Genomic DNA, 9,641 nt, shown 5'->3' with positions numbered 1-9,641 from the left:
TTTCCTTTTTTGGTAATAAAATATATGAAAAGATGTAGTCCTCGACTTCTCAAGCAATATTATCTCACGTGAATGAAACAGATGGAGTGCTGACTAATTGACTGTTCAGAGACTGAAAATTAGTAAAAGTCCAGATTTTATTTCCTTATAATAATGAAATAAATTCAGGGAAGGCTTTCAGTTTTGATTATCATACATGATCTAATGATTGCTTCATTGTTATTTAATTGGTGTATAAAATAAGTTTTTCAGTTAATTACTAACTATACTTTTCCAAACCCAGTAATATTAGCTGAGGAGGAGGATTAACTATAGTCTAATATATTAAGTTCTTTTTTAAAATTCTTTTAATCCCTAAGTCGAGAATTTATCGAAAACAATCTCTCTATCTTCACAAGACAAGGGTAAGGTCTTACGTACACGCTATTCTCCCCAACTCCATTTGTGAGAATACACTGAATTTATGATTGTTATTTAAAATTCCTTTAACCTACTTATAGCATTCGTCTTAGGGCCCGCTTGGAAACTTTGAGCATTGAAAAAAAAATAGTTTTTGTTTTCAAGGAGAAAAAAATCATATTTAGGAATTGTAGTTGTGCTTGGCCACAATACAAACTGAAGTTGTTTCTGGATTTTTGTGAGTGATTGTGAAGTTAAATTCTGGTTTATGGCCTAGCAGTGAAATATAATCATGGCCAAGCCGCAACGAAAAATCCTATTGTCAAAACAACGAAGAAAATGAGGCGTATAGAATAGCTAGGACTTGGGAGGTTAAGACCTTTATTATTCCCCATATAAGTAAGTTATTCTGACTACCCCATAAGCATTTCCTAAGTAGATCATTCATTTGTCTTGATCAAATTCAACATCACACCGATGAATACTAACTTTTAACATACACCAGGTCCAAGCCAAAGCTACTGGATCCATCTAAACCCATACTAGACCATCTACATTCGGCCTGGCTACCAAAGAATGATCCATTTCCAGAGCTCGAACCAGAAACTTTTGGTTACGGGTGGAAGGAATGGCAAAGAGGGGTTTGAAGCTGTTTCCATTATGAATTTTCCCCAGTTAAGTTAATCAAATAAGTCTGCAATTAAACAAGTCCTATGTCCATGGTCACAACTCAATCACAGCAGCAGCAAATATACAACACAGGAAAAGAGTCAACAGTCTCTCTGTAGCCATTAACAACGTTCAAGATAATATATACAATACCACTTAGCAACTGCTTGCGTAATTTACTAAATCGTTAATCGGATAAGATAATATGCTAAGAGAACTTGCGAGTTTTATCAGCACCATCATGCCCAACTTTGTTGAGCTTATTTCATAAGCAGCAGCTGAAAAAGGCCCTGCAGGCTGAAAAGAAAATATAAGGGAGTTAGCATTCAAGGTAATGAGCTATAATATGCTTAATCAATAAAGTAATGCCATAAGAAAATTGTGTACCTAACTTCTCATATTAGAACGACCATTTCACCAAATATACTCCCAAAATCACATTATTTTTACTGAACTAAAAGGAAAACATAAATAAAATATACCAACTTGCTAAGCATACACCAACCACTACAGAATATGCTTTACCAAAATGAGCACCAAAGATGGTCGAACCATCAACTAATCTGCAATGTTTATTATCCCCATTATCAAAGATCAGACAAGGATTGCACCCATTTCTCCTAACTTCAACTAATTTAATCGAAAACGGACTGAGGGTCCTATACATCATCAAAGTTCAGCACCATTTACTTCAACATTCCAACAATAACAATCCAGGAAACTAGTACTGCAAATAACTGTATCTAAGCTAGTGTTTGCTACATGAAACAGGGAGAGCATATTAATCATTTTTCCCTTTCACAATCTATACCACCTTATTTCTTGCAATATTTTCTAGTTTCCTTTTGTACTATCCTTTTTCTACTTTCCAGATTTAAAAAGGCTTCTTTAGACTTTGGACAAAGGGGAAAAGAAGTTTTCCACTAAGTCCATTAATTCAAACTTGGAGGTGCAGGGGACACAACGAAGAATGGGCCTCAACGGAAAAGGAGGAGAAAGGTAACAACAGAAAAAGAGAGAGGGGGGAGGGGGGTGGAGGAGAGACTGTGTGTGGAAACAAAAGGATGGGAAGTGAAGAAACCACTAAATAAAAGGTAACGCCTTCCGTGTTTTCTTTGTTGGAGAAACTGGATCGACATAACATTTGCGCCATCTACACTAGCCAATCTTTTTGAAGGGTTTCCAGTTTCCTCAAGAAAAAGGAAATGTTTCACATGAACAGAGTCAAATCAACCCCCTTCTCCTTTTTTGGAGAAAAAATTACAACAGTGACCTTAAGAATTCTCTTGCTCTGAAGTCTGAACAAACCCTAAATTTCCACGTTTCCCAAATCTCTAGTGAGGAATTTAATCCATTCAGGTTCGACTGTTTGACCCACCGGTTTGTTATGATAGAACATAATAAAGGCTATGATGCATCAACGGGAAATACACTGCTAAAGAGCTAGAATGATAGCACTCAACAAGTAAGAGGGAAGTTGAAACACTGAGAAGGAGATGGATAAAAGACACTCAAGATGACTTCACCGAAAAGCTTATCAACAAGTTCTACTAGCAAGACTTCACCAAAAAGGTTAGATAAATAATGAACCAAACGGAAATAGAAGTAAAGAAATTAGATATGGTAAATGTTCATTTATTTTTTTCCCTTTTTCTTTTAATTTTTCTGTTTACTTTTTTCTTTTTTTGCTGGGCCCAAGGGGAGAGGAAGGGGTAGTTACACTGTGCATGAATCATAACCATATAATTTAGTAACCACTTGGAGCGTACAGCTTCTTAAGTTGAGAAATAAAGGAGCAATCATGACAAACAGGTAACCAACAACTCAATGACAGAAACAACACCGATGTCACCTATCACACTTACAGAATCAAACGAAGAACCATGAGATGTCAACAACTTCTGAAAAAAGTCGAGTCAAAATCCATGAAATCATAATTTAGTTTGCTTATCTTTCATGATTCTGTCCAGTGTCCACTGTCCTTTATTTCCCTTTCTTCTTTTTTCCTCCCCGGAAGTTGTTCCAACTCCAAATCTTAAATTATGCAAATAAAAAGGGGCACTTCAAAAACTTTTACTCAGTAGTCCAAATACTTTGGAAAGACCAAATGCATGAAACAAGAGTTCCCAACGATGAAATAAGGTAGTGTTGTGTAATGCTTTTGAGCAGTCTAGTAGTGAGAACTATTAAAGGGTGCTGAACAGGAATTTTCAAATAAAGAAGAACATAAGTACCTCAGAGTGAAAAAGAAGTCGTTAATCGGGAATGGCTTCTCGAAAGCTAGTGTTTCAAAGCCAAATTTGACCCAAAAAATCTCAAAACGATTCATAGTAAACGTATTAGGTAAATATACCCTCTAAACGAGTAACTGTAACAAAGATAGTATTCTTTAAGACTTTTCATAAGGCCTTTCACAAGGGAGATCTCTCAGCCTCCCACCAAACTCTAAAGATCCTTCTTATCAAGAGAAATACAACTTGAAAAGGTTACATCCTTTTGAAACTCTGAAAGAACCATAAATTTGTGGTATTCGTGTGTGTAACATAACATGCCTCTATTTATCTACAGAGACTAAGGCAAATGAAACCAACCCATGCCTTCTTTATTCTTTTTTCCACCAACTACCTCACTCATTATGACAACACAAGAAATTGTATCAAAAACTAAAGCAAAAGAATAAAAGAAATTTGAGCAGTTTGAGTAGCTTTAGTTGAAAACTTGAAATTTAAATACCAACGCTAGTAAAAACCAAAGAGTACGAAATTCAGTGCTTGACGTGATTAAAGCATGTAAGACTGATCAACCAATAAGACCACTCACTGGCAAGGATAACATTAATAACCACTTTATTGTAAATAAATTCAATTCTTTTGTCCATAGATTTGTTAACTAGACACATAATTTAGTATTGTTTTCTTCATTTGCACCTTTCTTCTTTAATGCCCTCGCTTTATTTGCGCTTTGCACTTAAAGCCCCAAAGGACCATAGTGTGTTTTTGCACTTTTCGCCTTCGCTAACACTGACCTCTGCAACAAAAACCAAATACTACCTCTCTTTCATTTTTCATAACAATATTTGACCGAACACGGAGTTCATAAAGAGAGAAAGACATTAACACACAAACTAAATAAATTTTTTGTTTCAAACAAACTAAATATTATAACGCACCAAAACTACCTTAGAATCCTGTGGTCTTCAATAATCATGTCATTCCCATACAAAGGGCAAAATGAGGATGCTGAAATTAAAGAGTTCCCAAATATAGAAAAATGTCAATCTTAAGAAAAACAAAGGGATCCACAACTTCAGAAATAACACATAATAGCCTTCAATATTTACCAAAAAGTAACAAAACGACAATCATATTGACGCAAGAGAACGTCACTCCATGACAAAATTTCCAACTGTATACAAGAAGTAAGTATTATAGAGTAAAATCAATAAATACCTCAGGAAGAGGAATGCTTTTTCCCCTGTCACTCAGGACATTCATCGAAATTTCGTTTTTTTGGATCAGGTAAAATTACAGATTCCATTAAGGGGTCATTTCACTCATGGGATGAAAAAAAATCTCGGAATAGAATGAGAGATTATTTAATCCCACATTATCATCACGGCATAACTTGTTTACAAACCAACCGACCCCTAATAGTGCATCCAGTAGATGTCAAAATTACATCAGTGAGAAAAAAATGGTTAGCTCCTTCACAGTGAAATCCTATATGTATTCTAAGGAGCTAACAAAGTTCAAAAAACCCACTAGAACTATTTACCGTGCAAAGATAACTCCAACAAAAGAGATTCAAGATGTGACTTTATCAAAATTCTAAGAGGGATAATCAGCAGTAACCATTGCAATCTCGAACACAAAATTTTCACCACTAGATCTAATACCCGAAATACCCCACCACTAAAATAAAGCTCATGTTAATCCCATCAAGCTCAACAATACAGTTCTCAATAATTTTACAGGTGATTTTTTGGAACAGGTAGCAAGGTAGTTGTCCGGAGGAAGAGTAATGCAACACTTGTCACCCGGGGAAGGTCATAGGAACTAGAGTCTAGAAAATACCCACTGACGTTCTTGGGAAATAGCTCTATGGGGAACACATATTAGATTAGCTCCTTGTGGCCTACGATGGTATCGGGTTCGCCTTTGCAGAGGATATAGCGATTTTCGCAACTTATCACCAACATCAATATCCCTCTATTTCCATCCAAACCAGTGACCTGATTATAAAATTTCTGCAACATCTTTTCGTGTTATATTTTTGGTCGATTGTGCACTGTGCACAAATGTCGAAATGACAAGAATTAATTTATAATTATACTTTGTATACTAAAGTAGTTTGACCTAAACCCAAAATTACCAATGATTGAAATGATATCTAGATCTGTTGATCCATTGGTCAGCTTCCTAATTATCCAATTCGTCTCCTCTTTAAAACCTAAAATTAATTGACCAGTTGTTGAGGATGAGTTATTCTTTTGTTTGTTGGAAGAAATTACAACAACGGGGTCCGTATTTTACAAATCTCTTGAGTAAATTGGAGGACATCTTCTTTGATAAGTTTGATCTTATCTAAGGCACTGAATTGAGTTTATAAGATGCAATAGAGTGCCATCATTTGCCTCATATTCCACACTGTAAAACACGTGCGCGTAGATCTTTATACAAATCTTGTTCAACATTCCCGAGTTCTTATGAATTCTAGGTCTTCTTTCACAGTTTCACCATCCAACTTCTTTTGTTATAAAGCATCTGAATAAGCTTTGGAATTGAACAAATTATCTAAGTTCTGGGTAGAAGATTAATGAAGATTGGTCTATTACTCGTAGAGAAACAGACTTGAGATGAGTCTGGAATCCAAGTCAACATGTTTGAAATCTCCCTTCAGGATTTTAATATTTTTTCAGCAAGTCCAGAGTAGCACAGTTTTTTTCCATTGGTACTCTCTTCATTCCTTGATTACTTTTCCAAGTCTCGAACAATAATTGATATCTCATTGATAAGTTCTTCAATACTTTCCAATGCTAGAGAAAAGATTAACCTTATCAAAGAAGAGTACAATTACCCAATTTACATGAGAAAATTCCTAATAATAGGAGCATCATTGTTGTAAAACTCGTCCAACAAACCAAACATCAACTCATCATCAACCGCTAGTCAAATGATTTTTAGATTTTAATCAGGAGATGAATTGGATAATTAGGAAGCCCACCAGTGGACCAACATAACTAGATATCATTTCAATCAACGGTATGCCAGGATTGGGTAAAACTATTGTGGCATACAAAGGATATGATGATAAGTCAGTTACTAGTCATTTTGATATTTGTGTCTGATGCAAAGTCGACCAAAATAACCATTAAAATCTTGTGGAGTTATGGTCTTCAACAAGCCTGTAATTATCATACAAGAAGCAAAATGAGAAGGTTAACATTAGAGTTCCCAAACAAAGGGCCCACTTGGACATGAAATTTTTTTCCCTTTTTAAAAAACATATCCTCAAAACATCGTTTGTTTTAACTAAGAATGATAGTTTGGTTAGTTTTTGAAGATGAGTTCTTCAAACTAGGTTTTCAATTGAAACATCAGCTTTTTTCAAGTGAAAAACGCATGTCCAAACAGAAATTCAAAACTTCCAAATACTCTACCATTTTTCAACTTCGAACTTCCAAATATTACTCAATTCATGTCCAAACTCCTACTAAAGTTTCAATCTCATGAGTTTGTAAAAGAAGTTCAGAGAACCAAAAAAAGGAAAGGGAATCAACAGAAAGTGCATAATGGATTAATTACTCTAGCCTTCAACATTGACCAAAAAGCAATAAACATCACCACATGACAAAAAATTCACAGAATATACAAAAAGGTGACAACTTTATTAGAGTTTAAAAAATAGATTAAAAAGTACCACAGGAAGAGGAATGCTTTTTCCGCTCAGATTCAGGGCTTTCATTGAAATTCTTAGGAGGATATTTAGCAGTAACCATACAACTTCAAACACCAAATTATCACCACTAGATCTAATACTAGTAAATACGCCCCACTTAAAAAATGCCCTAACACTAATCCCATTTAGCTCAGCAATTTATTCTCAACAATTTTTCCTGTAATTTTCTTGGAATATGTAGCAAGGTAGTTGTGTGGTTGAAGGGTGATTCGACATGTGTCACCTAAAGAAACAACGAAATGACCAGAACTGGAGTTTAGGGCATACTCATTTACGTTCTTGGAGAGTAAATGAGCAGGTTAACATTAAAGAGTTACTAAACATACTAAAGTTTCAATCATTTGAATAACAAAGCTGGAAAAAAAAAAATCAAAGGGGTCAACAAACTTACATAAAGGTAACAACTTTATTAGAGTACATTAGAATATGCATAGGATATACATAGAATATACATAAACTATATACATAAATGACGATCATATTCATAGAATATACAAAAAGATAACAACTTTATTAGACTAAAAAGGAAAGATTAATAATTACCATTGCCTTCAAAATTGACCAAGAAAAGCAACAAACGACAATGATATTCATACATAATATACAAAAGTTGAAAACAAACCAAAGGGGTCAACAAAATTAACATAAAGCACATAAATAATTACTACAGCCTTCAAAATCAACCAAGAAAAGTAACAAAACACAATGATATTCATAGAATATACAAAAGGTAACAACTTCATTATAGTACAATAAAAAATCAAAGGGGTCAACAAAATCAACATAAAGAGCATAACAATCACTATAGCCTTCAAAATGAACCAAGAAAAATAACAAAACACAATCATATTCATAGAATATACATACAATATACAAAAAGTTAAAAACTTTACTAGAGTAAAATTAGATAATTACCTAAAGAAGAGGAATGCTTCTTCCCCTCACAATCAGGGCTTTCATTGAAATTCTTAGAAGGGTATTAAGCAGTAACCATACCAACATTAAAGAATTACCAAACATACTAAAGTTTCAATCTTTTGAATGACAAAGTTTTTAAAAAAAAAAAGCAAAGGGGTCAACAAAATTGGCATAATAATTACTATGGCCTTCAAAATTAACCAAGAAAAGCAATAAACGACAATGATATACATAGAATATACACAGAATATACAAAAAAAAAATACCTTAGAAAGAGGAATGTTTCTTTTTCCCTTCACAATCAGGACTTTCATTGAAATTCTTAGAAGGGTATTTAGCAGTAACCATACCAACTTCAAACACCAAATTATCACCACTAGATCTAATCCCAGTAATGCCCCACCATTTAAAAAATGCCTTAACACTAATCCCATTAAGCTCAGCAATTTTATTCTCAACAATTTTGCCTGTAATTTTCTTGGAATATGTTGCAAGGTAGTTGTCTGGTGGAAGGGTGATTCGACACGTGTCACTTAAAGAAACAATGAAGTGACCTGATGTTGTGTTTAGGACATAGTTGTTGATGTTTTTGGGAAGTAAGCCGATGGGAAACCCGTATGTCAGTAGTTCTTTGTGGGCCTGAGAATGGGTCGGGTTTGGATCCGGGTTTGATGAGCATACAGAGATGATGATGAACAAAATGGTGAAGAATATGGTGGTTTTTGCCATTTTTTTTGTGTGTTGAGATTTGGGAATGGATGAGTTTTATTATTATGGGGATTTGATTAGTTGGTTTGAAGAGATTTTTTGACTAATGAAACTGGATCAAGTGTTGTGGATATGTGACACAGAATAGGCCACGTTATCTGTATACTGTATGTGAGGGAAACTTCACCCTTTTTGCCTTTTTGTTTCCCAATACAATAAGGTCGTTTGGTGCATGATATATTATGGGATATTCCTGAATTAATTGTTTATATTATATTTGATATAAGATATAAATTTATTTTAAAATAATTTTATACCTTGCATCAATTAGAGTATAAAATCAAACTCAAAATTAATTTTGGGATATCCCGTCTTATCCCAGGACTATAATTCTAGGATTATAATATCGGATAATTTAGTCCGCTTACCAAACGACTCCTAACAGTATTAACATGCGTTTAGCCATGAAAATTAAATATTTTTCACCTTTTTTTGGAGTTTTGAAGTTGGAGTTGAAGATGGAATTGTGTTTGATTATAATTTTTATAAAGAATATTTGATTATTTGAATGTACTGAAAGTAAAAAAAAAAAGTGAAAACATAATTTTAGGGTCTTCCAAATTTTAAATACAAGTTTAAATTGTATTTGAAGTTTTCACGGCCAAAAGTAAATAAAGTGAACAAAAGTTTCGGGAAAAAATGAAAAATTCTCATGACCAAAATGTTTTAGTCTTTTTATGACAAGGGAATGTATTTTAGTTTGACTGAGTTTTAAGGGATAAAATGAATTTTTTTAATATTGTGATTTTAAATTAAAAATACGTGTGATATTAAAATGTGCTTTAAACTTGTCAAGTAAATACAAAAAAGAAAAGTAAGACAGAAATGAGTATTAGTAATTCTTTACGCTCTTTCATGTTATTATAATTTTTTTTTTTTTTTTTTTGGTAGGAAAAGTTGTGAACGACACTATTCACCGATAGGGAACC

At 33.8% G+C, this 9,641-nt stretch overlaps 1 long non-coding RNA gene across 1 annotated transcript; it reads right to left on the bottom strand.

Annotated features, from left to right (window-relative positions):
• Positions 1-1,115: 1,115 nt before the first annotated feature.
• LOC132636776 (uncharacterized) lies at positions 1,116-8,872 on the bottom strand. The gene is made up of 2 exons (XR_009581409.1): positions 8,211-8,872; positions 1,116-1,365 (listed from the first exon to the last, which is right to left on the bottom strand). It is a non-coding gene; the product is annotated as an uncharacterized LOC132636776 (long non-coding RNA).
• Between the last annotated feature and the right edge of the window lie 769 nt (positions 8,873-9,641).

The sequence above is a fragment of the Lycium barbarum genome, chromosome 4 (genome assembly GCF_019175385.1).
Source record: "Lycium barbarum isolate Lr01 chromosome 4, ASM1917538v2, whole genome shotgun sequence".
In the NCBI taxonomy this organism is placed as follows: domain Eukaryota; kingdom Viridiplantae; phylum Streptophyta; class Magnoliopsida; order Solanales; family Solanaceae; genus Lycium; species Lycium barbarum.
The sequence above is the reverse complement of the archived record's forward strand: the minus strand, read 5'-3'. Positions and strand labels throughout refer to the sequence as shown.